Source organism: Callithrix jacchus, chromosome 19, assembly GCF_049354715.1.
Source record: "Callithrix jacchus isolate 240 chromosome 19, calJac240_pri, whole genome shotgun sequence".
NCBI lineage: Eukaryota > Metazoa > Chordata > Mammalia > Primates > Cebidae > Callithrix > Callithrix jacchus.
Genome location: NC_133520.1, coordinates 9,028,417 through 9,050,843, shown reverse-complemented (window position 1 = coordinate 9,050,843; position 22,427 = coordinate 9,028,417). Strand labels below are relative to the sequence as shown.

The 22,427-nt window shown below is 42.0% G+C and overlaps 1 long non-coding RNA gene and 1 pseudogene across 1 annotated transcript; both read left to right on the top strand.

Moving 5' to 3' along the window:
- Positions 1-9,775: 9,775 nt before the first annotated feature.
- LOC118149478 (uncharacterized) lies at positions 9,776-16,317 on the top strand. Its single transcript, XR_013529687.1, has 3 exons — positions 9,776-9,815; positions 15,632-15,749; positions 16,174-16,317. It is a non-coding gene; the product is annotated as an uncharacterized LOC118149478 (long non-coding RNA).
- Positions 9,972-12,983, top strand: LOC144580350 (eukaryotic translation initiation factor 4 gamma 1 pseudogene; annotated as a pseudogene).
- Positions 16,318-22,427: the final 6,110 nt, after the last annotated feature.

Genomic DNA, 22,427 nt, shown 5'->3' with positions numbered 1-22,427 from the left:
TCCTAGGACACCAACTCACACTAACTTCCTGCCTCTCTCTCTCTTTTTTTTTTTTTTTTGAGACGGAGTTTCGCTCTTGTTACCCAGGCTGGAGTGCAATGGCGGGATCTCGGCTCACCGCAACCTCCGCCTCCTGGGTTCAGGCAATTCTCCTGACTCAGCCTCCTGAGTAGCTGGGATTACAGGCACGCACCACCGTGCCCAGCTAATTTTTTGTATTTTTAGTTGAGACGGGGTTTCACCATGTTGACCAGGATGGTCTCGATCTGTTGACCTCGTGATCCACCCGCCTCGGCCTCCCAAAGTGCTGGGATTACAGGCTTGAGCCACCGCGCCCGGCCCCCGCCTCTCTTTAGTGGCTCTTTAGAGAGAAACTCTTTCTCCCTTTTGCGAAAACTGGCTAGAATGCAAAGGAGATGCCTTGGGGTTCGCGCCCGGCGTGGTTTATGTTGACCTTTCACTTCCAAATCAGAATCATTTGGTTGAAATACACCGTCGCTTGATTTTAGAAAATACACAAACTCCCCTATTTCTGAAATAGTGCTGATTCCTGAAGAAGGTGGAAGTCGCATTTGATTCGCAGTCTCATTGCTTACTAGAAGAAATCCTGCACCAGCAACACTTGTAAATTTGTGAAAATGAATTTTATCTTTCCTTAAAACAGATTTTTTAATCCATCACACTTTTCTTCCCCTGCCCTTTAGTTTTTGATAAATGAGAAAAATGAGCCAGTTATCAAAGAAGAACTAGTTCTTATTTCAGAAGAAAAATAAACATAAAAAATAAGTTGCGGTTCCTAACAGTGAAAATTTGTAATAATTGTGTGGAGAGAAACAGCTTATATACTGATGAGATATTTGGAGTTAAAATGTTAGTCTACATCGATGGGTGATTGTACCTTTATTGCCATTAAAAGATTACAAATCGCATTCATGTTTCTGTGTACACGTAATGAAAACGGGCAATTAATGAAGATTGGTCTCTCCTTCAGCCTCCGTTTAATTCTGCTGTCTGCTCTTCCCTAATGCTGTGCCCCTAATTGTACACAGTTTAGTGATACCTAGGAGTATAAAGTTGTCACCCATCAATACAAATCACAAAGTTGGTTTAAAAAAAAAAGTAATGCCAACAAAAAATTAAGCAGATGACATTACTTTAATGTGATAAGTCATATTTTTCTTAATCAAAATCCACTGCCCACAGTGTAAACATATGCTGATGTTATGATGGAGAAATTTCTGGATTAGCATCCCCAAATTATTATGTACTAGGTGATGAATTTATACTTCTGTATCTACCCTCTATGTAAACTAGAGTTCTCAAGTCAGGCTGCCTTAGTTCAAATCCCAAAGCTGCCACTTCCTATGTTCTGAATGTATGATGATAAGCAAATTACTTAACATCTCTGTGCCTCAGTTTCCACATCTATAAAATAGTCATATTAATAATAACACCTACTTCCTAGGGCTCTTGTGAAGCTTATGGGGGTTAAGTGTAAGGTACCTGGTATACAGTAAGTACTCAAGTAATATTAATTATTACCATTTATTACCTTGAGCTCTGCCTCATAAGTCTACAAAGACTCAAGCCTCAGTTCAATAGGCATCGCAGACAATGGGTAGTGGAATTTCAAATTTCTCAGGAAAAAAGGAACTAACCCAAACCAGGTTTCTTACATAAAGCCACTGGCCTGGTTTGCATACACAAGAATAAAGGCCAGTTACCACAAGAAACAAGCTGCTTTTTTTTAGAAAACAGATGAGGACACATCCACCACCAGACCCTGCTCACGAACTGGGACTCAGATTGCAATTTCCCAATATGGAAGCCACATAAGTAAACCTGCTTCTGAATTAGGGTCACCTGCACCATCAGTTTTCTTTCTACTGAATTATTTCCATTCACATAAAAATATTCTTAATATTTTTTTTCCTTACACCCAAAAGGCCAAACAATTTTTATTTTCAAAAACAACTTTATTCATGACACATATTAAAAAAAAATTCCCACCCCTGGAAATGAGCTAAAAAAAAAAACAAAATCCACCTCCCACCTCCCTGTTCCCACTTCCTCCCATTCCCTCCAACTAAAAGGGAAAAAAGGCAAAGGAAAACAAAACAAAACAAAACAAAACTGAAAAACAAAAACAACCCTAAACCCCCCAAAATAAGGTAGTGCATTTCCCCAGGGGGAAGGGGAATGTACACTGGAGCCGCTGGGAGCTGAACGGAGATCTTCAGGCTACAGAAACTTGCCAAGAAAGACACTCAAAACCGAAAAAGAAACACAAAAGGAAACAAAACAGATCACCAGGCAACCTGGAGGGGCAGGGAGTGGGAGAAGAGGGGTGGGGTGGGTGGTAGACCTGGCTGGACTGGAGCAGGCAGGAGGGGACTATGTAAGGCGAGAAGACCGAGGGAAGGTAACAAGCAGAACAGTTTGGTGTCCTTCCAGAGCCCTGGGTAAAAAAAAAAACCTCCTACCACCCACACCCACCTACCCTTGAGCAGCCCCCAAGGGGGTGAAGTGGGGCAGGGAAACATGGGGAGCAGCTTGCGCAGTTGAGACGTGTCCATGGCGAATCCCCAGAGTGAATAAGCAGCCCCCTGCCCCACTCCCTGGGCCTTCCCCTACTCCCCAAAGCAGGTATATTCTTAATATTTCATCTATAATGTGTCATTTATTGGAGTAAAGTGTATGTAACGTAAAATTGACCATATTACCATTTTAACCCTTTTAACCATTTTTAGATGTATAATTCTGTGGCGTTAAGCACATTCCCGCTGTTGTACAATCATCATCATCCATTTTGGTTTTCATCTTCCCAACCCAAAACCGAAGGCCCTTTAAACACTAACTCCTCATTCCCTCCTTTCCCAGTCCCTGGCAACCACCATGCTACTTTCCATCTCTATGAATTTGACCTTTCTAAGAATCTCATATAAATGGAATCATACAATATCTGTCCCTTATGTTTTTTAAAGAAAATGCCTTCCCTTGACCCCATATCTCCTTCCTATCATAGCCCTATTTTTCTGGTCTTCACTAGAATAAAACTTTTAGAAAACGCTGCCTGTACTTGGCTCTACTTTCTCCCTTCTCATTGTCTCTCAAAGTCACTCTAAAGGGACTTTCATCCCTAATATTTGTCAAATATTGACAAAGCCAATGATCAATGCTTTGTCCTTGTATTACCTAACCCAACCCATCAGTAACATTTGAAATGTCTGATCACTGTCTCCTCCTAGAAACACTCTCCAGGCCTCCTGGACTGTAAACTTGCCTGATCCTCTTTCTACCTCACGGCTGCTCTTAGAGGCCTTTTTTGTTGGCTTCTCCCCCAGCTACCAGATCTCTAAAGGTCAGAGTGCCCGAGGGCTCTGTCCTTGATTCTCTTCTCTTTTCCAGGCACACAGCGCTACAGCGCTACTCAAAGTCTTGGTCTGCATACCAGTGTCAGTCCATTAAGTGTTTGTTACCAGCCTGCAGTGACAGAGATACAGAAACTAAGACTTTAGAAAGTTATAATCGCAACTTTTTTTTTTTTTTTTTTTTTTTGAGACGGAGTTTCGCTCTTGTTACCCAGGCTGGAGTGCAATGGCGCGATCTCGGCTCACCACAACCTCCACCTCCTGGGTTCAGACAATTCTCCTGCCTCAGCCTCCCGAGTAGCTGGGATTACAGGCACGCGCCACCGTGCCCAGCTAATTTTTTGTATTTTAGTAGAGACGGGGTTTCACCATGTTGACCAGGTTGGTCTCGATCTCTCGACCTCGTGATCCACCCGCCTCGGCCTCCCAAAGTGCTGGGATTACAGGCGTGAGCCACCGTGCCCGGCCTCTATAATCGCAACTTGATAGCATATGTTTATACTGTTGTATCTAAGAATAAAAAAATTAGGCTTGAATTTGGATATCGTTGTCTTTTTAATAGTTTATATTTCATTTTTATAGTGATTTATACCGTTGTCTTTTACAAAGTATTGGTCTGTCTCAGATTGGATTAGGAAAATACAACTGGTCCTTCCCCACTTTTGAGAAACACTGATCCACATTCTTTCCTACGTGATCTCATCTAGGCCCATAGTTGTAATAATATTTCTATGCTGATCATTCTCCTAATTCATGTTACCATCTCTGACCTCTTCTATAAGCTCCAGAGTCGGATATCCAACTGCCTTAAATCTCCACTTGGATCTTAAAATCGCCACTTGGATGTCTAGTGGGCATACAAACCTTACCATGGCCAAAACAGAACTATTAAATAAACAACAACAAAAAAACAGTCAAACCATAAAAACAGAAAATTCTTTGAAAAGTCTTATAGAATAATCTGCACTAAATCACAACAGGGAAAAAGAGAAGGCAAAATCAGCAATAGGAGAACATAGGGGCTGGTAACTATACGTTGGTAGAGATTTAAAAACATGAGTGCACTGAACAAGTTTACTAAAATAAATTTGGAAAATGAAATATACAAATGCCTAAAAAACATAATTACCATAATCAACTCAAAAATGGAAAGAAATAGAAAACCTGAACACACCAATAGCCATTAGAAAAACTAAAAAGTCATTCAAAAATCTGCTCCTAACCCACACCAAAAGGGTATAGGGCCTAGACAATTTTACAAATGAATCTAACCAAACTCAAGAAATAGATATTTCATAAATTATAATTTATAATTGTCATGTCTTCCTGGTCATTTGGCATTTATTATTATATAATGTCAAAAACCATCGCAAGAGATGTAGTAAGACATTATTTAATAATAAAAGGGTCAATTGACCAAGGAAGATATGACAATTATAAATACATCCTCTGTGGAGAAATAGGAACACTTTTACACTGTTGGTGTAAGTGTAAATTAGTTCAACCATTGTGGAAGACAGTGTGGCAATTCCTCAGGGACCTAGAAATAGAAATTCCATTTGACCCAGTAATCTCATTACTGGGTATATATCCAAAGGATTATAAATCATTCTACTATAAGGACACATGCACAAAAATGTTCATTGCAGCACAGTTTACAATAGCAAAGACCTGGAATCAACCCAAATGCCCATCGATGATAGACTGGACAGGGAAAATGTGGCACATATACACCATGGAATATTATGTAGCCATAAAAAATGATGAGTTCGTGTTCTTTGTAATCTTCCATGGATGAACCTGGAAACCATCATTCTCAGCAAACTGACACAAGAACAGAAAATCAAACACCGCATGTTCTCACTCATAGGCGGGTGTTGAACAATGAGAACACATGGACACAGGGAGGGGAGCACTACATACAGGAGTCTGTTGGGGGGAAATACAGGAGGGACTGCGGGGGTGGGGAGTTGGGGAGAGATAGCATGGAGAGAAATGTCAGATATAGGTAAAGGGGAGGAAGGCAGCAAATCACACTCCCATGTGTGTACCTATGCAACAATCTTGCATGTCCTTCACATGTATCCCAAAACCTAAAATGCATTAAAAAAATTTAAAAAAAATACATCCTCATCCAACATCTTAGCACCTAAATATAATAAAGCAAATACTGACAGAACTGAAAGAGAAATAGACACAAATGCAATAACAATAGGAGACTTAATACCCCACTTTCAATAATGGAGAGAGCATCCAGACAGAAAAACACAAGGAAACAGCAAATTTGAAGAACATTATAGATAAAATGGACCTAACAGGCATCTGTAGAACAAATTTAAGAAGAATCCAATCATACCAAGTATCTTCTCTAACCACAATGGGTAATGCTAGAAACAACAGCAAAAAGAGAGCTAGAAACTCCACAGATATGTGGAAATTAAGCAACGCATTCTTGAATAACCTATAGGTCAGAAAAGAAATCAAAGGGAATTAGAAAATGTCTTGAAAGAAATGGAAATGAAAACAAAATATACCAAAACTTACAGGATGCAGCAGCAAAAAAAAAAAAAAAAGCAGTGTCAAGAAGTAAGTTTACGGCAATAAACCCCTGTATTAACAAAGAAGAAAAGTCTTAAATTAACAAACCAACCTCAAGGAACTAGAAGAACACACTAAGCTCACTTTCAGCAGAAGAAAGGAAATAATAAAGATTAGAGCATAAATAAAATAGAGAACTTTTAAAAATCAGAAACACTTTTTTGAAAAAAAATCAATACAATTAACAAACCTTTAGCTAGGCTAACTAAGAGGAAATAAAAAGAGAAGACTGAAATAAAAAAACACAAGAGCAGTTATTACAACTAATGCCACAGAATTAAAAAGAGTGAGAGACTACTATAAGCAATTATACACCAACAAATTGGATAACTTACAAGAAATTGGTAAATTCTTAGACACATACACCCTAACAATACTGAATAATGAAGACATTAAAAATCTGAGCATACCTATAACCAGTAAGGAGATTGAATCAATAATCAAAAACCTCTCAACAAAGAAAAGTCCAAGACCAGACGACTTCACTTGTAAATTCTACCAGACATTTAAAAAACTTTAACATCAATTATTCTCAATATGTTCTTAAAAAAATTAAGAGGGAAGAACATTTCCAAATTCTTCTGAAGTAAGTATTACTCTAATGCCAAAGCCAGACAGAGATACTACAAAAAAGGAACCTACAGGCCAGTATCCCTGACAAACATATATACAAAAATCCTTAATAAAATATTAGCAAAGTTCAGGTGTGGTGGTTCATGTTTGGAATCCCAGAATTTTGGGAGGCTGAAGCTAAAGGATTGCTTGAGACCAGGAATTTGAAACCAGCCCCGGTAACATAACAAGACCCTGTCTCCACAAAAAAAAAAAAAAATTAAAAATTAGCAAGGCATGGTAGCAAGTGCCTGTAGTCCCAGCTACTCGGGAGGCTGAGGCAGGAGGATGAATTGAGCCCAGAAGTTTGAGGTGACAGTGAGCTATGATCAGACCCTTGTACTACAGCCTGGGTGACAGAGCAAGACCCTGTCTCAAAACAAAACAAAACAAAATATTAGCAAACTACATTAAACAGCACATTAAAAGGATCCTACACCATAACCAGTTTAGATTTTTCCCTGGAATGCAAAGATGTTTCAACATAGAAAAAATAATGTATATGCCACATTAACAGAATGAGAGATAAAAACCACAATCATCTCAGTAGATGCAGAAAGAGCATTTAGCAAAATTCGACACACTTTCACAAAAAACTCTCAACAAACTAGGAATAGAATGAAATTTCAACATTAAAAAAACATCATATATGAAAAGTCACAGTGAACCTTATACTCAGTGGGGAAAAATTGCAAGTTTTTCCCCTAAGATTAGGGAAAAGACAAGGATGCCCAGTCTAGCTACTTCTTGTCAACATAGTACTGAAAGTTCTAGCCAGAGAAATTAGACAAGAGAAAGAAGCAACCAAATCAAAAGGAAAGAAGTAAAATTATCTCTGTTTGCTGATAACATGATCTTATACATTGACAACTCTGAAGACTATAGACACACACACACACACACACACAGAAACTGTTAGAACTAATAGACAAATTCAGTAAAGTTGCAAGATACAATATCAACATATAAAAGTCACTTGCATTCTACACACTAATAATGAAGTATCTAAAAAGGAAATTAAAAAAAATCCTATTTATGATAGCATCAAAAAGAATAAAATAAGCCTCACAAAGGAATTGAAAGATTTGTACAGTGAAAACTACAAAATGATAATAGAAGAAATTAAAGAAGATAAAAATAAGTGGAAAGGCATGCCTAGTTCATGGACTGGAAACTTCATATTGTTAAAATGGCCATACTACCCAAAGTGACTTACAGATTCAGTGCAATCTCTATCAAAATGCCAGTGGCATTTTTTACAGAAATAAATTTTAATAAAAGAACAATTCTAACTTACAGAAATTAATAAAAAATTCTAATTTATATGAAACTACAAAGGACTCCAGATAGCCAAAACAATCTCGAAAAAGAACAAAGCTGGAAGCATCATGCTTTTTTATATCAAAAATATATTATAAAGCTACAGTAATTGAAAAGGATGATAGTGGCATAAAAACAGGCACATAGGCCGGGCGCGGTGGCTCAAGCCTGTAATCCCAGCACTTTGGGAGGCCGAGGCGGGTGGATCACGAGGTCAACAGATCGAGACCATCTTGGTCAACATGGTGAAACCCCGTCTCTACTAAAAATTACAAAAAATTAGCTGGGCACGGTGGTGCGTGCCTGTAATCCCAGCTACTCGGGAGGCTGAGGCAGGAGAATTGCCTGAACCCAGGAGGCGGAGGTTGCGGTGAGCCGAGATCGCGCCATTGCACTCCAGCCTGGGTAACAAGAGCGAAACTCCGTCTCAAAAAAAAAAAAAAAAAAAAAAAACAGGCACATAGACCAATGAAACAGGATACAGAGGTTAGAAATAAATCCATTCATTCATGATCAATTGACCTTCAATAAGGGTGCTAAGAATACACAATGGGGAAAGAATAGTATCTTCAACAAACAGATGGTATTGGGGCCTGGCACAGTGGCTCATGCCTGTATTCCCAGAACTTTGGGAGGCTTTCGCTTTTCACATTATAAAAATTCAAAGCCATTTCTATCAAAATCCTAGAGGATAACTTTGTGTATGAAAAACTATAAACAGATTCAAAAATTTATTTGATAGTACAAAGATTCGAGAATAGCCAAGTCAATTTTCTAAACAGATTACCAACACACACTTTCACAGGCAACTGCAGTTCAGCAACATTTTGAAAGTGAATTATCCAACTTCCAAGAGTAGGGAAAGTGTGAGAGAAGGCACATGCCTAAAGATCAGGACATTCAGGCCAACTCTTCTGCTGAGGACAACTAGGAAAGTGGAAAAACATATTCAAATCTGCTTGGAAGCCAGAGAGAACTATCAAGCAAATGCAGAATTACCAGTTTAGGAGATGGGGGATGAAAAGGCGCAGGAAAGCAAGCTCAGTGTTTGGGACTGCTTATCTCTAAGAAATCCTGGGAAGTTTAGTGTCACTTTTGAAATTCTTGTGGTTTTAGTGAGACAGGTATTGGAGTGAAATTTTGCCAACAGGGGAACCTGATAAATATCCTTTGCATTAGATTAGAATCTTGACAGGATGCATTTAGAAGTAAGTGTAAACCGATGTAAATAGATTCTTATAGAAGAGCGATCCAGCTACGAATCCTCTCAGTCTGTAACATTGGATTGAGATGATTCAGCATTGTTAGTGCCCTCTGGATAACTGGGAAAAGCAAAATGATATCTTCTCTGTGATAAAATATTTTTATTTTATCATATTTTATGTATAAATAGCCTCAAATTATTTATACAAAAAATCATGCCAAAAACGTGAAGCATACAAACAAAAATAAGCAGAAGACAACATGACATGAACAAAAAAATCAAGAAGAAAAAAACTAGACTATGTAAATATCAACAAGGACTTCAGTTATTATCGTTTCAGAGATAGTCTTTAAAACAAGTAAGTTTTCAAGTTCAAGAAGATAAAAAAATGAAAAATTCAGCAGAGAACTCAAAAAAATATGTATGCATGTACCTGAAGAAACAAAAGTTGAAGAACCAAAAAGTAAAATAATTAAAATAGAAAACTTGACGACTGAGTATGACAGCTTTGACATACACTTGAAAAGGAAAATAATGGGCGGCTCCGCCCTCGGCGCCGGTCACGTGGGGGCGCCGGCTGCGCCTGCGTAGAAGCGGTGGCCGCCGAGCGGGATCTGCGCGGGGAGCCGGAAATGGTTGCGGACGACGTCTGTGCGGCTGCGTGGGGCTCGGACTGAAGGAGACTGAAGGCTCTCGGATGCCCAGAACCTGTGAGCCGCACCGTGGACTTATTCTTAACCGAGGGGGTGCTGGGGGGACCCTGATGTGGCACCAAATGAAATGAACAAAGCTCCGCAGTCCACAGGCCCCCCACCAGCCCCATCCCCGGACTCCCACAGCGCCCCCCCCACCCGCCCCATCCCCCGGACTCCCACAGCCAGCGTCTCCCCCGGGGCAGACAGCACCGGTGGTGTTCACTACGCCACAAGCGACACAAATGAACACGCCTTCTCAGCCCCGCCAGCACTTCTACCCTGGCCGGGCCCAGCCCCCGAGCAGTGCAGCCTCCGGAGCGCCGAGTGCAGCCCCTGCCCGCCCTGGCCCTGCTGCCCATGTCTACCCTGCTGGATCCCAAGTAATGATGATCCCTTCCCAGATCTCCTACCCAGCCTCCCAGGGGGCCGACTACATCCCTGGACAGGGGCATTCCACGTGTGTTGTCCCGACACAGCAGTACCCTGTGCAGCCAGGAGCCCCAGGCTTCTATCCAGGTGCAAGCCCGACAGAATTTGGGATCATAGACGCTGGTGCCTATGATCCAGCCCAAGGGATGCAGCAGTTTCCCACTGGTGTGGCCCCCGCCCCAGTTTTGATGAACCAGCCACCCCAGATTGCTCCCAAGAGGGAGCGGAAGACAATCCGAATTCCAGATCCAAACCAGGGAGGAAAGGATATCACGGAGATCATGTCTGGGGCCCGCACTGCCTCCACCCCCACCCCTCCCCAGACGGGAGGCGGGTCTGGAGCCTCAAGCTAATGGGGAGACGCCCCAGGTTGCTGTCATTGTCTGGCCAGATGACCGGTCACAGGGAGCAATCATTGCTGACCGGCCAGGGCTGCCTGGCCCAGAGCACAGCCCTTCAGAATCCCAGCCTTCATCACCTTCTCCGACCCCATCGCCATCCCCAATCTTGGAACCGGGGTCTGAGCCTAATCTCGCAGTCCTCTCTCTTCCTGGGGACACTGTGACAACAGGGATGATACAAATGTCTGTAGAGGAATCAGTCCCCATCTCCCGTGAAACTGGGGAGCCATACTGCCTCTCTCCAGAACCCACTCCTCTCACCGAACCCATACTGGAAGTAGAAGTGACACTTAGCAAACCGGTTCCAGAATCTGAGTTCTCTTCCAGTCCTCTCCAGGCTTCCAACCCTCTGGCATCTCACACAGTGGAAAGTCATGAGCCTAATGGCATGGTCCCATCTGAAGATCTGGAACCAGAGGTGGAGTCAAGCCCAGAGCTTGCTCCTCCCCCAGCTTGCCCCTCCGAATCCCCTGTGCCCATCACTCCAACTGTCCAACCTGAGGAACTGCTCAACGGAGCCCCCTCGCCACCAGTTGTGGACTTAAGCCCAGTCAGTGAGCCAGAGGAGCAGGCCAAGGAAGTCACAGCATGAGTGGCGCCACCCACCATCCTCTCTGCCACTCCTGCTATGGCTCCTTCTGCTACTTCCACAGCTCCAGAGGAGGAAATGGAGGAAGAGGAGGAAGAAGGTGAAGCAGGAGAAGTTGAGAGTGAGAAGGGAGGAGAGAAGCTGCTCCCCCAAGAGAGTACCCCTGTCCCAGCCAACTTGCCCCAGAATTTGGAGGCAGCAGCAGCCACCCAAGTGGCAGTATCTGTGCCAAAGAGGAGACGGAAAATTAAGGAGCTAAATAGGAAGGAGGCTGTGGGAGACCTTCTGGATGCCTTCAAGGAGGTGAACCCGGCAGTACCAGAGGTGGAAAATCAGCCTCCCGCAGGCAGCAATCCAGGCCCGGAGTCTGAGGGCAGCAGTGTGCCCCCACGTCCCAAGGAAGCAGATGAGACCTGGGACTCAAAGGAAGACAAAATTCATAATGCTGAGAACATCCAGCCTGGGGAACAGAAGTATGAATATAAATCAGATCAGTGGAAGCCTCTAAACCTGGAGGAGAAAAAACGTGATGACCGTGAGTTCCTGCTTGGTTTTCAGTTCATCTTTGCCAGTATGCAGAAGCCAGAGAGTCTGCCCCATATCAGTGATGTGGTGCTGGACAAGGCCAATAAAACACCACTGCGGCCACTGGATCCTGCTAGACTGCAAGGCATAAACTGTGGTCCAGACTTCACTCCATCCTTTGCCAACCTTGGCCGGCCAGCCCTTAGCACCCATGGGCCCCCAAGGGGTGGGCCAGGTGGGGAGCTGCCCTGAGGGCTGGCTGGCCTGGGACCCCGGTGCTCTCAGCAGGGCCCCTGAAAGGAACCGCACAAGATCATTGCCACAGTGTTAATGACTGAAGATATAAAACTAAACAGCAGAGAAAGCCTGGAAACCCAGCAGTAAGCGGACGGCAGCTGATAAGGATCGAGGGGAAGAGGATGCTGACGGCAGCAAAACCCAGGACCTATTCCGCAGGGTGCGCTCCATCCTGAATAAGCTGACACCCCAGATGTTCCAGCAGCTGATGAAGCAAGTGACACAGCTGGCCATCGACACCAAGGAACGCCTCAAAGGGGTCATTGACCTCATTTTTGAGAAGGCCATTTCTGAGCCCAACTTCTCTGTGGCCTATGCCAACATGTGCCGCTGCCTCATGGTGCTGAAAGTCCCCACTACAAAAAAGCCAACAGTGACTGTGAACTTCCGAAAGCTGTTAATGAATCGATGTCAGAAGGAGTTTGAGAAAGACAATGATGATGATGAGGTTTTTGAGAAGAAGCAAAGAGAGATGGATGAAGCAGCTACGGTAGAGGAACGAGGACGCCTGAAGGAAGAGCTGGAAGAGGCTCGGGACATAGCCCGGCGGCGCTCTTTAGGGAATATCAAGTTTACTGGAGAGTTGTTCGAGCTGAAGATGTTAACAGAGGCCATAATGCACGACTGTGTGGTCAAACTGCTTAAGAACCACGACGAAGAGTCCCTCGAGTGCCTTTGCCATCTGCTCACCACTATTGGCAAAGACCTGGACTTTGGAAAAGCCAAGCCCCGAATGGATCAGTATTTCAACCAGATGGAGAAAATCATTAAAGAAAAGAAGACGGTCGGGCACGGTGGCTCAAGCCTGTAATCCCAGCACATTGGGAGGCCGAGGCAGGTGGATCACGAGGTCAACAGATCGAGACCATCCTGGTCAACAGATTGAGACCATCTTGGTCAACACGATGAAACCCCGTCTCTACTAAAAATACAAAAAATTAGCTGGGCATGGTGGCGCGTGCCTGTAATCCCAGCTACTCAGGAGGCTGAGGCAGGAGAATTGCCTGAACCCGGGAGGCGGAGGTTGCTGGTGAGCCGAGATCGCGCCATTGCACTCCAGCCTGGGTCACAAGAGCGAAACTCTGCCTCAAAAAAAAAGAAAATACCATAAGCAAGCCTTCATGATCTTGGGATAGAAAAATGCTTCTTAAGCACCTGCTGTATAAAAGGAGGGAACCTGAAATTGGATAAATTAAAATTAAGAACTTCTGTTTCTCAAAATAGACCATTAAAACAGTGAAAAGGTAAGCAAATAAAAAAAGATATTTTTAGCACATACATTCAGAATGACTGTAGTGTCTTGATTGAAAATGACCACATTTCTTCACCATTTCTTCACTTTTCCCTGTGTTCCAGCCATTACTTTTGCATTCTAGCCAGCCAGGAAGGCTGGAAGGAAGGGGGAAGAATTTGCACACACTACTTCTACTTATGTTCTATTTTACAAAATTGTCACAAGACCACATATAGCTGCAACAAAGACTGGAATATAGATTTTATTCTGAGTATCCATATGCCCAGCTAATATTCAAGGTTCTATCAAGAAAAAGAAAAAAAGAATGTATACTGAGGAATAGCTAGCAATCTATGCCATGTTTTGTTTTTTGGTTTTGTGTTTTTTGAGACGGAGTTTCACTCTTGTGACCCAGGCTGGAGTGCAATGGCGCGATCTCGGCTCACCACAACCTCCACCTCCTGGGTTCAGGCAATTCTCCTGCCTCAGCCTCCTGAGTAGCTGGGATTATAGGCACGCGCCACCATGCCCAGCTAATTTTTTTGTTTTTTGTATTTTTAGTAGAGACAGGGTCTCACCATGTTGACCAGGATGGTCTCGAGCTCTTGACCTCGTGATCCACCCGCCTAGGCCTCCCAAAGTGCTGGGATTACAGGCTTGAGCCACGGCGCCCAGCCTATGCCATGTTTTTAATTGGAAAGATTCCTTCCAAAGAAGATTAAATTAAAAGCGATAAGCTGCCATCAAGTGGCATGACTTTCCCAGAATGCTGAGGAACTTTTTTGTTTTCTCATTTTTCTCCCTATGTTCCTTTACCAAATACAAAAAATTATGAACAATCTTGGGAAACTCTGTTTTTCACAACTGATAGTTGGATCATTGGTATAGAAGATTATAAACTAGGCCAGGCGTGCTGGCTCAAGCCTATAATCCCAGCACTTTGGGAAGCCAAGGCGAGTGGATCACCTGAGGTCAGGAGTTTGAGACCAGCCTGCCCAACATGGCAAAACCCTGTCTCTACTCAAAATACAAAAAATTAGCCAGGCACAATGGTGGGTGTCTAAAATCCCAGCTACTCGGGAGGTTGAGACCGGAGAATCGCTTGAACCCAGGAGGTGGAGGATGAAGTGAGCCGAGATCATGCCACTGCACGCAGTCTGGGTGACAAGAGCGAAACTCCATCTCAAAAAAAAAAAGATTGTAAACTAATGGCTGCATATATACTGTAACTGGGAAATATTTATTTTTATCTTAGGAAATGCTCTCGAAGGAAACTGATGCTTAGATTGTAACCTGTTTCAGTAATCAGATTTGTTCTTGTATTTATTGTGGTTCTTCTCCGAGTGCTAATATTGAGGACATGTAACTGATGCTGTCTTAGATATTTAAGAGCCTTCTGAGAGTCTAGCAAAATCAAATATATGAGAAGTAAGGTTAGGAGTTTTCAGCAATATAGCACAAGGAGAATGTCAGTCTCTGGATATGCAAAGCAAAACCTTTAACCCGAAACATAAAAATTATAGAAATTTTTCTCAGAAACAAATACAAGATTTCCTCTTGTGAGATCATAAAACCAAAGTTCAAGACAAGTTCAAACATCTAATAAATGTTATATAAAAATTCCATCATTTTGCTGACTTGTTTCATGCCAAATACACTTACACTGTAAATACTTGGAAAGCAAATAGCATTAATTTATTTTAAATCAGTGTAATTTTTTTTTCAACACCATCTCGCTCTGTCACCCAGGCCTGACATCAAGGCTGAAACGATCCTCCCCTCTTAGCCCCCAGAGTGGTTGGGACTATAGGCCCACTCCACCATGCTCAGTACATTTTTTTTTTTTTACTTTTTATAGAGACAGGGTCTCATTATGTTACCCAGGCTAGTCTCCAACTTTTGGGCTCAATAATCCTCCTGCCTCAGCCTCCCAAAGTGCTGGATTACAAGTGTGAGCCACCCCACCTGGCCTGTAATTTTTAAAACTATATTACTTGTATAACGTATATGGAAGAGTGAATCCAGTTCCCACATTTAAGGGTAGGTTTTGGCAGCTGAATGTCTGGGTTTGTTTCCTGGTTCTGCCACTTTACACATGCTGTTTTAAGCAAACTATTTACATCTCTGGCCTCAGTTTTCTCAACTAAAATTGGGGGAAGATGGAAGAATGGGTAATAAGAATACCAATTTCATATGATTACAATGACTTATTACTATTTTCATGAAGTACGGAAGCTTAATTGAATTTTGCATTTACTCAGGGAAGTTTCAAAACAGACTAAAATCTGATTACTTGATTAAACAGTAAAATTAGGAGTGATGACTAATGCACTTTTTTTTTTCTTTTTTGAGACAGGGTCTTGCTCTAGCACCCAGGCTGAAGTGCAGTGGTGCCATCTCGGCTCACTGAAACCTCCATCTCCTAGACTCAAGCAATTCTCCCACCTCAGCCTCCCAACAAGTTGGGACTACAGGTATGTATCACCATGACCACGTAATTTCTGTATGTTTTGTAGAGATGTGGCCTCACCATGTTGCCCAAGCTGAACTCCCGAGCTCAAGCAATCCAGCGCCTTGGCCTCCCAAAGTGCTGGATTACAGGCACGAACCACTGTACCTAATGGAATTTTCAAAAGCTTTCCCAGTTAGTGAAGTGCTGGATGCTATGGCTTCTTACTGTAATGATTTGTTATATTTAATAAATTAGTCATATCTACACATACAAGCAGACCCAGCAGAAACTTTTCTTGGCTCGGGACCTGACTTAATCATTCTTTCCAAAAGCTTTTTCTGACTAAGCTCACCATGTAATAATCTGCGTGCCATTTAGTCAGACTATCTGCAACTTGGCCGTGTTCTCTGTCTCAGTTCTTAAGTTGTTATTGTTTTAAATTACAGATCCTTTGAGAAACTGATGAAAGCTATGGCTCCTTTCTGCAGAAAATATACACATATATGTGTATGCACAAGTCTTGGCATGTGATTTAAAGGACCCCCTGAAAGTCCATCTGCGGATCCCTTAAGGAGCCCATGAATTCTCAGGTAAGAGTGTCTGTTCTGGTTTTTCTCAATGCATTTTAAGCATCTCTCCCCACCGCCCCACCACCACCAACATACATACATATATACACAGTGGACTAAGATCCACTGAAGGTTTCTTTTGCACTTCATCTAACATTAGTGAGGACATATGGTAGGCAGTTAAAACTCTTGCTATAATGGAAAAACATAATGAGATAGCTTGCCAGCATTTCGAATTACCCTTTTTTCCCCTGTAGTTTTTCACTAGCTTTCCCCAAAATTAATGAGATTTCATTTTGTGTTTATAAAACAAAACAAAAATAAACAAATCAAGGCTTAAATCTCCCAGATTCTAACTCCTGTACGATTTTGGAGATCAGGTTTAGGGAGGAGGTCAGGAAAGGCGCATGGAACTGGGAAGGGGAAAGTGACCTGGCATCTACTTAGAAGACAGAGAATAACAGCACTGGCCCTTCACAGTTTTAAAAATACTTTCACATACAGTATCTTACTTGATAACCCCCATCTTAACCTGAAAGGCAGGCAAGGGCAGATCTCACCTCTTCCATTTAGAGATAAGAAGCTCAGGTCCAGAATGGTTTCACAAGTACCCAACTTCACCTAGCAGCCTTAGGTGGAAGGGCAGAAACTTGAATGTAGAGCTTTGGAGTCTAATTTTGCTTTCTCTACATCATGGAAGAAGTCAAAAAGAATGTGGCATTATTTAAAAACAAAACAAACAAACAAACATTCATGGCCCATACATTATGGAGGAGGAGGTGGGCTTATAAAAGAGCCCTTTCAACGAAGATGCATGAAATTTTATTTTCAGTTATTATATCAGGGCATCTGACTATTTTCAAAATTCTTGGCTAATCAACCCTGTCTTTAAAATGCAATTGTCCATGTGTTCGTCACAGAGGTTTAATCATTTGTGAAGAATGAAACAACCCTATCTTTATCAAAGGCCATTGTAATCATGTTTGGGTAAACAGTCTGGAGCCATTTACATTATTCTGTATGGGATAATAAGTTCAAAGTTGTAAAATCTGGAAATGTTTTACCACTAGAATGCTGCTATAGATGTTTCCCATTTTGAACCCCAGCTGTCCTCACCCACAGTCACATCTTGCAAGTCAAGAACCTTACTTTATGATGACCCACATAGTGACCAAACCAATTCAGAATTTACCCATGTGAACCCTAAAAGGTAACCCACACCCGTTTCTTTTCTGATAGAGATACAACCCCCTTCCTATCAGTTTGGCTTCACACAAGAAATGTACTCTCTTCCTGGCTACGGTTATATGTACTTTGTGCTCTTCCTCACACTGGGGAAACTGGCATCAAAGAAATTCAGCAGGCTGACCTTGTTTTTGTCACTGGTAGGGAACAGGAGAGAGTTGGAGATCCTAAATGCCAAAGTACCAACTATAACAGGCCACCAAAATAGAAGACATTCATGTGTATTTTTGGTAGACTCCCACTATATATTGACAACTATAACTTTTTCTAAAATTATTAGAAAATATTTCTAATAATTCTATTAGAATATTTCTAAATATTCACGGATCCTGACTTTTTAACAGATGAAAAGACTGAGATTCACAGAGGAGAGAAAATTCATATGTGTTAAAACTTACGATAGGGGCCAGGCATGTTATTTCATGCCTATAATCCCAGCACTTTGGGAGGCAGAGGTGGGTGGGTCACTTGAGGTCTGGAGTTCAAGACCAGCCTGGCCAACATAGTGAAACCACCTTCTCCACTAAAAATACAAAAATTAGCCAGCCATAGGGGCATATGCCTGTAATTGCAGCTACTCCAAAGACTGAGGGAGAAGAACCACTTGAACCCGCAAGGCAGAGGTTTCAGGGAACTGAGATTGTGCCACCGCTTTCCACCTGGGTGACAGAGTAAGTGAGACTCCATCTCAAAAAAAAAAAAACAACTACCTAGTACTTTGGCAGGCTGAGGCAGGAGGTTCTCTTGAGTTCAGGAGCTTGAGACCAGCTTGACCAACATGGCCAGGTTTGTTTCTCTACTCAAAATACAAAAGTTAACCAGGTGTGGTGGTGTGTGCCTGTAGTCCCAGCTACTCAGGAGGCTGAGACAGAGAATTGCTAAAATCTGGAAGGCGGAGGGTGCAGTGAGCCAAGATCGAGATCGTGCCACTGCATTCTAGCCTGGGTGACAGAGCAAGATTCCGTCTCAAAAAATACAAATAAAAACTTGGAATGGACATTTTACATTTTCTCCATCATTTTAATAAAGGTTAAGTGATGTGTCTAGAAACACATAATGGACCAGTTAACAGATCTGGCATTTGAGGTCTGTCTAACTCCAAGGTTCATGTGCTTTCTATTACATAAGTTATTCCTAAATTTCAATCCTTCAAATACTGTCTTCATTATTTGTTCAAAAGTTGTGTACCACATACACGAGTTTTTAAGAGGGATCACGGTTTAGTGGTTAGAACATAGTTCTGAAATCAGCCCAGCTAAGTTTCAGTCCCAGTGCTGCCTGTAACGCTGTGTGACCTTGGCCAACTGAGCTGACCTATGCCTGTTTCCTTATGCTTAAAATGCGGTAAACAGTAGAACCTACCTCAGGGTTGTTTTCAGTGTTAAGTGAATTAATATATGTAATGCATGCACTGTAGTAAGTGTTCAATCCACGCTAATTAGCATTATTTCAGAATTTTTTAAAATCAGGCTTTTGCTATGTCAGGAGCAAAAGGGGAGGTTTTTATAGCACAACTGTGAAATTACAAGTTTGATGTAATAGCTGTAGTTCTGTAAACATTAAAATAGGTATATAATATTCAAAGAAAAGACGTTCAGCCAGATATCACCTAAAAATCATCTCTCATACACAGGTTCTGTTTTGAGAATATGACCCCACGCTAGGCTGTTTTCTATGAGTATAGAATGTTGGATACTTAAAGCTTAAATGTAATCACAGAGAAAGTAGTTACAAACTCACTAGACTTATGCAAATGAGAAGGAAAGAAAATCAAAGAGGAGAAATGGAATACAATGGAACAGATGCCAAAACCATTTAGCAAAGAAAAGAAAAGCCAGTTTTGGCAAGGCTCCTGTTTCCATGAACTCAGCAATCTCACGGGAAGAGCAGGTCCTGAAAGAACACAAGTAGCCTTTAGAACAGTCCGAAGGCCTGTCTCCTGACACTGGGGGCACAAAGAGGTCCTGTGTGATGGAACCACAATGGGGATATGAATCCAGAAAGAATCAATGCAAGATCACAGGCAAAGAATGTAAGAGAAAAAAATCATTAGACAAACAAGCAAAACAGAAGGAAGCTAAAGGGAAATACAGTTAGCCAAGAATAAAATCAAAACACTCCTCATGTGCCACAGCTGTGCAAACAGAGAAGGATACCACAGCAGAAGAGCAAGAAACACTCAAGACTCCCAGGAATAAGGCCAGGAAAGTCACAGCATGAACCATGGAATCCTAGGGCGGACGTGATGGGAAGGAGATCCTTCAGCCCACTTCCCTCTTTTGACAAAGAAAGAAAAGAAGCCCCAGGCTAAAAAGACATACCCAAGATTCAAAACCAGGGGTTCTTTTCTAAAGTCAGATTCCACATCCAAAATGTGACAGCAAAATAGAGATTCATCCTTTTATCTGAGGAAAAAGAAGTCACCTAAATGGGCGAGAGAAACTCAAGACCCGATTCTTCAAGAGTCAATCATTTAATCTTCTTTTTAAATTTTTAATTCTCAAAAAATGGAGTTCACAATAAACTTAAAAACAGGCTACACAAAAGTTGAAAGGATGAAATTAAAAGAGGAAGGAAGGAAGGAAAGGGGGAAGGGGGAAGGAGGAAAAGAGAAAGGAAGGAAGGAAGGAAAGAAAGAAGGAAGGGGAAGGGGGAAGGAGGGAAGGAAGGAAGGAAAGAAGAAGGGGGAAGGGGGAAGGAGGAAAAGAGGAAGGAAGGAAAGAAAGAAGGAAGGGGAAGGGGGAAGGAGGGAAGGAAGGAAGGAAGGAAAGAAGAAGGGGGAAGGGGGAAGGAGGGAAGGAAGGAAGGAAAGAAAGGGAGGGAGGGAGGGAAGGAGGGAAGGGAGGGAGGGAGGGAGGAAGGAAGACATAGAGCCAGATGGTAAAAGATGTATTAAGTAGGTGAAATAAATCCAGGGCTTGTGGTACTTGTTAAGAACTTAAAAGATTAAGAAAATACCTGAGGCTTCCTAACATAATGTAAATGTTATGTTATTCCCCAAGCCTGATTTGCAGTAAAATTTTGCATCATAGTTTTAATCTATTTGAGTCCATTCTCCCACCTATAAAGTGGATCGAACTCTGCCTGCCACCTTGCATGAGAGTTTTAGGAGATGAAAAATTATACTCTTTAGCCCCAAGTATTAATGAGGCCATAAAAACTCTTGACATAGATTTTTTCCCTGACTTTCACAAAATATCTTTGTTTCCTTCAATATAAAACACAGAGAAATTATTTTACATAGATAAAAAAGCCTATAATATGGATATCAATTTAAAATATTATGATTCTTGAAATATGACTTGGGCCGGTAATCCCAGCACTTTGGGAGGCCAAGGTAGGTGGATCACTTGAGGTCAGGCATTTAAGACCAGCCTGGGCAACATGGTGAAAACCTATCTCTACTAAAAATACAAAAAATAGCCAGGCATGGTGGCATCCACCTGTAGTCCCAGCTACTTGGGAAGCTGAGGCAGGAGGTGGAAGTTGCTGAGCTGAGATCATACCACTGCATTCTGAGGTCTGTGTGATAGAGAAATACTCTGTCAGAAAGAAAGAAAGAAGGAAGAGAGAGAGAGAGAGAGAGAGAGAGAGAAAGAAAGAAAGAGAGAGAAAGAGAAAGGAAAGAGAGAAAGAAAGAAAGAAGGGAGAGAAAGAGAAAGGAAAGAGAAAGAAAAAGAAAAGAAAGAAAGAAAGAAAGAAAGAAAGAAAGAAAGAAAGAAAGAAAGAAAGAAAGAAAGAAAGAAGAAAGAAAAGAAAGAAAGAAAGAAAGACAGACTTGGGGGTGCATAAGAATTAAAGACAAGGCTGGAGCAATATACACTCCCCGTAGGTACTATCAATTGCACATAAAATTCCATGAACAGACTCATGTTTGCCAGTGAGGAAATAAGAAAATTATAATACTATGAATCAGGAATGCTTCTAGCTTCAAGTAACAGAAGACAGATTTCTAACCTATTTAATCTATTTGAGTCTATTTCTAACAATGTATTTAAAAGAGTACAAGTTTACTCTTCTCCTATAAAAAGAATCTAGTCCGGGTGGTGGCTCAAGCCTGTAATCCCAGCACTTTGGGAGGCCGAGGCGGGTGGATCACGAGGTCAAGAGATCGAGACCATCCTGGTCAACATGGTGAAATCCTGCCTCTACTAAAAATACAAAAAATTAGCTGGACATGGTGGCGCGTGTCTGTAATCCCAGCTACTCTGGAGGCTGAGGCAGGAGAATTGCCTGAACCCAGGAGGCGAAAGTTGAGGTGAGCCGAGATCAGGCCATTGCACTCCAGCCTGGGTAACAAGAGCGAAATTCCGTCTCAAAAAAAAAAAAAAGAATTCTAGAGTTCAGCAGCTGCTCAGGGTGGTTGCACAGATCAGCAGCATCACGACCTGCATCCCTGCTGTCAATTTCTTTTTTTTAATTTTTTTGTCTTTTCCTTTATTTGGGTCACAAGATGGTCCTCATAGCTCTGTGCATCTAATCTGCATTCAAGTGAAAAAGAAGAGAGAAAGAAAAATACGAGTTACAGCTCTTCTTTTTGTGAGAAAAAAAATGAAAGCCTTCCCAGCAGTCTTTCTTTCTCAACCCACAAAATTCCTGCATTCCGGCCCTCAGCCGAAACTGCCATATGGGAATCCCGAACTGCAGGTGAGGCTGGGACAGTAAGCATGTGGCATTTCCAGCCTTTACAGTGGAGGCAAGCAGGAGGAAAGGGAATCGAGAATGGGTATCTGAGTAGCCCAGAACAAATGTTGTTTAAATATTTCAGCTCAGCCCAAACTACTTTTTCTTTTTTTCTTTCTTTCTTTTTTTTTTTTTTTTTTTGAGACGGAGTTTCGCTGGAATTACAGGCGTTGAGCCACCGCGCCCGGCCCATCTTTTTTTTT